This window comes from Montipora foliosa, chromosome 6 (genome assembly GCF_036669935.1).
Source record: "Montipora foliosa isolate CH-2021 chromosome 6, ASM3666993v2, whole genome shotgun sequence".
NCBI lineage: Eukaryota > Metazoa > Cnidaria > Anthozoa > Scleractinia > Acroporidae > Montipora > Montipora foliosa.
Window position 1 is genome coordinate 24,979,475 of NC_090874.1, and position 6,184 is coordinate 24,985,658.

The window sequence follows — 6,184 nt, forward strand, 5'->3', positions numbered from 1 at the left end:
AATAATCTCAGGTATGACTTCAGACCAAAATTGCACGACACGAAGTTCAATTACCATTATTTATCGATAAATTCAATTCATCCATTATTTTTAAAGCAAAGTTTTGGAACAAAAGTAACAAAATTCGCCACACAATGGCTTTCTTTGTCTTTCATTTTCCTGCAATTTGATTGGTTACTTTAAACAATCCTTGTAATCCGATTGGTTGTTTTGTTTAGTATTCCTTTCACATTGGCTGGGAAAAGGTGCGATTTAGAGAAAAAAAATAGTGCGATTCGATATTTAATCGCACTGTCGAGAGGCATTCTGATTGCAAGGATCAGTTCACCAATTGATGTAATAAATTAGAGAAACCCTTGGATTATTATCGTATCAACCACCCTAAAAATGAAAACTTTTTGGAATTGAGATTTTACCATATTCAAAATCACCTCTTCTAGAGCTTTCTTATTCTTGGTTTTCCAATGATGTCACAGCCATGTTGGTGTCCCAAACAAAGAAACGACGGCCATGTTGGTGTTCCGACCAATCCTCTGGGAATGAAGTATATTATTATGCAAACGCTTTCTTTTGTTTTCGTTGAAAAACACGGCTGTTGATCACGTGAGCGAAAACCAAGAATAAAGAATCACTGTGGAGAGTTGCTGCAAGCAGCAGACTATCGTTGCATTACCGGGAAGCCGCCGCGCAAGTTCTACTTTCTCTTATTTTCTCGAATTAAAAATATGGCGAGTTGTGCGTACGTTTTCAGGGCTTGAAATTAACTTTTTTGCTCAGGTGCCAGCTGGCGACTAATGGGGAAAATTTGGCCGCCAGATCATAAATTTTGGTCGCCAACTTTGCATACAAGGAAAGTCATAATTATTAAATAGCACGAGAAAGATCTCTAAAGCCATCGTTGTTTTCGGCTTTGTCTTTAGTTTGATGATGGTGTTCTTTAGGGTTATTTGAAATGGAGCGAAGCACAGTCCGTGTTTTCCATAGCAAAGCAAACATGGGTCCTTTATCCTTGCTTTTCACCTCTTCAAAACGTAGTTGCTGTGGCAATCAACTTACTTTTATCGCGACTAAACGCAATACTACAATTGTTCGGCCTAGGCCCCCAGACAACCACAACGCTCGTACCAGTCTCCGACCGAGATAAAATAAAAGCAGCGGCTCGTATACGGTTTCAGTAGTCTCTAGAATCAGAGGAACTTGGTTTCTTAACGTACTTTTCTACCGATATTTATCTCCATTTATTAATAACCTTGTGCAGTCAATTTTGCAGGTGTTCGCTTTCTAACGAAGGGAACAAGTTCTCTAACCCACTTCTAAGTGATCTGCTGTCGTAATCTAGAGGACTGGGGAAGAAGAATTTTAACGTCGTATCCCACAACCGCGCGCGGCCTTAGGTTTTCTTTCCAAACTCTCTGCAGCATTGCCATCGCCAAAACTCAACAGATCATTACGTGTCTACCACATTTCCTGTTAATGAATGAACATTCAAGTAGACCCGATAAGATCTAACCTCGCCTCTGCCATGTCAAATATCCTCTACCTCTGAAAGACTATTATCGACAATTCGTAATTTTCCCTGGATTGACTGTTATCGTCATTTTAGGATTACTCTGCCAGGACTTGTGGTGGCAGCTGAAAGGAAAAAGAAAAGTGGGATCCCTGGACGGGATTTGAACCCGGAGCTCCCAATGTGAAGGAACTGTTTTTATCCACTTAAAACTAAAGATCAATGGCTAACAATTGCACCGATTATTTATCAAATCTAATTAGTATATTTAAAATCATGCTGAATAGTGGTTAAAGTCTAGTACTTGATTTTAAAATGGGTAGCTTTCTATTAAGGGTTTGGTAACCGACATTTTTCTCCTTTTTAAACTTGTTTAGTAGCCGATGATAATACCCACGTTTTACAGCAGCAATGCGGAGAAAAGAAAACAATTATTGCGGTAGTGTCTTTTAAGGGTTTTGTTAAGTTAAAGGGTCATTAATCGAAAATATCCAGTTCTCGAGTCCAGCGAGTTTAGGCATTGGGATTCGGATTTTTAAAAATAGATATTCAGTTCCCATAATTCTATCAAGCGCCCCTAAGCGGTTCCTAAATTGACGATTAATAGGTCCAATTTAGAGAAACTTAGGAATTCGTCGATAATAGTCATTTCAGAGGTAGAGGGTGGAGTTGGCCATGTTGAATTCGAAAATAAGGCCGCGCGCGGTTGTGGGATACGGCCCGTTTAAAATTTTTTCTCCCCAGTCCTCCGAATTCACATCACCAGGTTCCATGCAAATTTCAAAAAACTCATTATGCGATTGGTCCAGGTTCATTATCAGCAATATATTATCACTATCAAGCTAGTTCCCGAGGAGGTCCTTCGGTTAATATGGCTAAATATACGTTTTCAGCATTCAACTGACGATTGGTTGGACTTTTCAATTGAACTTCTGGAGGATGAATCTTCGTTATTCCGGCGCAACAATGATTGTAAACCGGCAGGAAGCATTTACGAGGTTACAGTGCGCCCGACGATCCCATGAAGCCGCTTTGAAACAATATGGCGCCTAGTAAGTAAGCCCTCGTGATCGAAGTATCGAAGTACATTTTGTGTGTATTACTTAACAATGTGAGAAAACCGATTTTCTTGTAGTATTTATACATTATTTAATGGAGGAAAGAAAGGTGAGTCGGTTCACGCTACCAGTTCCGGACCCGATTTCATCATGTACGGTTCAAATACAAAAGTTGTCTACTGTTATCATGCGCCCCCGTTACAAACACAGCCCACCCCCAAAAACGGTCGATTCCACGCCAGCTGGCGACAGTTCTGAACTCTAGTTCGCCAGCAATCAATTTTTGGTCGCATTGACGACCTGGTTTTGACTCCGCATGACTGACCGCTCGGCATTTACTAAAAATTTAGCCAGGTTGTTGCAAATAGTTGCTCTTGTGGTGTACCGTTGACGGATCACCATCCTTTTCGTCTTAATTTTGGCCTTGTGTTTTGAAAAAACTAGGAAGTTTAATCGTTCTGAACAAGTAGTAATACTATGTGTAAGCACAATTAGTAGAAATCACAACAGCACATTTCTTAGGCTTATTTGCAACGGCTAACACCATGGTGATCCGTTCATTGCTAAATAATTTCAGTAGACTGTAATTAATTTACTGACAACGGATCACCATGGTACCGTTGAGATTTTGAAGGAAAAAAAATGCCAATGGCTTGAAAATCTCGCTATTGTTAAGTTGTGTTCTAGTGCTTATTTTCTAGTAAACAATTGGGCAAAGAAGACCGATTTAAAGGGAGCGTGAATAATTTTGGATGAACGGTGACGGTTTACCGTGATCACAATGATGATGTTCATTGTTTGCACAAGCAATTTTCTATAAGTCAATGGGTGGAGTCCTTTATCTAAGGGAATATACCAGTAAATTATCTTTTTTCTTTGCAGAGCTATAATTTCAATACCTATTAAAAGGTAAAACAACAAGACAATTGATTGTTAAGTAAAAAAGTGGAAGACAATCGTTGAAAATAGTACTTGCCAACCTTATGATGAAACCAACAACCTTTTTCCACATACTCCACCGGTGTAAGAATGTGTTTACACACCAAAAAGAGAACATTTACTGTTGTACGCTATGGAGCTGAAAACGAGTTAAGGTAATAAAATACTTGGTACCACACCCCTCGTTCGGATCATTATGCACAGTGTCTAGTCTTTTACAGGTAAAGTCCCGTCTCTTTTTCGCAGGAACCTGAGACAGCAAATGATGTGCCTTCTCAGTGTGTTACTTACAGTAGCTTGAACTTACGCCCTCTTTTTGACAATTTTTTTAAACACGCAGGAGTGTTCCTATTTCTTTTGGAAATTCTTTCAACCGTTGCTGTTGAAATTCACACAAATCAGCAACTTTACTATCGAAAAGTCCTTCAATTTAACGTGGCTTCAGTAAAAAGCTCTTGGCCGTGTGACGTTTAATATCGAAACAGGGTTCAATTAAAGGCCATTACGCTTGTGCAGCTTTTCGCTCGTAAATCTACAAGATATCTTTCCCTTTTAGCAACAAGTCATCTCGTTCTATCAATTTCAAAAGTAGCTAAACATGCTTCGACATATTTTCATTATAAAATCCCATGAAAGCAAACGTTATAGATACATTGGTAATGGCGCTTTTCGTTGTCTGAATACGTCATTCAACACCCAGACAATCTCGGTCATAAATAGTTGTAACACTTCGCTGAACAGCAAGTGAAGCGCATCAAGCTGTTAATAACGTACCCCTCCTCCTCCCTCCAATCAATGTTGCATTTACCGGTTGGTTTTTGCACTCCAACCCATAAACATCAACATTGAAGGGGGAGAGGGGGCAAATTGCCGTCTGTGTTACAACATTTGTGACCGAGACTGTATTTATCAGGAATAATTGTTTTCAGCGCCGTAAGTGATGTGACGATTGCTGAAGTTATCGTTTTAGGCTTGTGAGCAATGTTAGTTGTCGTTAAATAGAATTTTGGCGATAGTATTAACGGTTTTGTAGTAAACTATAAAGTATGTAGACTCGTTTGGTGATATACAGATTTTCCGTGTTTTTTGGTGTGTTTTTGTATTTGTGTTTGCACAAGCAATTAAAGAAAATCGACACTAGTGATATTTTGAGAGACTGATGTGTTTATCAGAAAAGAATCACCACAAAGTGAAAGTAGGCCATTAGCTGTAAAGGAAGGTTTGAAAAGGTTCCAAAGTCAAGTTGTATATCCTGATAACTACTGATAAATAAGGCTACCAGTTAAAATAATAGAGGAAGACTGCGTTAGTCGGCGCAGTTGGTGTGGTAGGCGAAAGGGCTGTGCCACTTGGAACATTGAATTCCCGTCAAGCGCGATTCGCGTATTTTATAACCGATTAGTCCAAATCTAACTGAAAAAAAGAAGAGAGAAATACCGCATCTTGCATTTGAAAGGGCCACCGAATTGAGGCACAGCGTTTCTTTTAAGTCTTCTTGCATATATGTATAGCTCATTTTGCAACCCGTCAAGTACAACCTTCGCAGGGTAGATACAAAAGCGGCGGAAGTCGTATTTCTAAATTATTTCAGATGAACAGCAAATATCATCTTATGGCATGGTTTGGTGTTACTATTAGAAGGCCATTAGGTTCAGCTGCGAGCACCCAAGACCATTTAGATATGCGGGTTTTCTTTAAAGGAGATACGCCTATGATACGCCTATCTTCTCAGTGTACCTTCCTATGTCTGGATTAAGAGAGTGGAATGATGCAAGTTCGTCTGAGTGTTTGTTTTCCTGAACTAGTCTATCCCCAGTCCTAAACTCTGTTCCTATTTTGGTTACACGGGATTGTGGTGTACCGTTGACGGATCACCATCCTTTTCGTCTTAATTTTGGCCTTGTGTTTTGAAAAAACTAGGAAGTTTAATCGTTCTGAACAAGTAGTAATTACTATGTGTAAGCACAATTAGTAGAAATCACAACAGCACATTTCTTAGGCTTATTTGCAACGGTACACCATGGTGATCCGTTCATTGCTAAATAATTTCAGTAGACTGTAATTAATTTACTGACAACGGATCACCATGGTGTACCGTTGAGATTTTGAAGGAAAAAAAGGCCAATGGCTTGAAAATCTCGCTATTGTTAAGTTGTGTTCTAGTGCTTATTTTCTAGTAAACAATTGGGCAAAGAAGACCGATTTAAAGGGAGCGTGAATAATTTTGGATGAAACGGTGACGGTGTACCGTGATCACAATGATGATGTTCATTGTTTGCACAAGCAATTTTCTATAAGTCAATGGGTGGAGTCCTTTATCTAAGGGAATATACCAGTAAATATAACTTTTTCTTTGCAGAGCTATAATTTCAATACCTATTAAAAGGTAAAACAACAAGACAATTGATTGTTAAGTAAAAAAGTGGAAGACAAATCGTTGAAAATAGTACTTGCAACCTTATGATGAAACCAACAACCTTTTTTCCACATACTCCACCGGTGTAAGAATGTGTTTACACACCAAAAAGAGAACATTTACTGTTGTACGCTATGGAGCTGAAAACGAGTTAAGGTAATAAATAATACTTGGTACCACCACCCCTCGTTCGGATCATTATGCACAGTGTCTATTCTTTTACAGGTAAAAGTCCCGTCTCTTTTTCGCAGGAACCTGAGACAG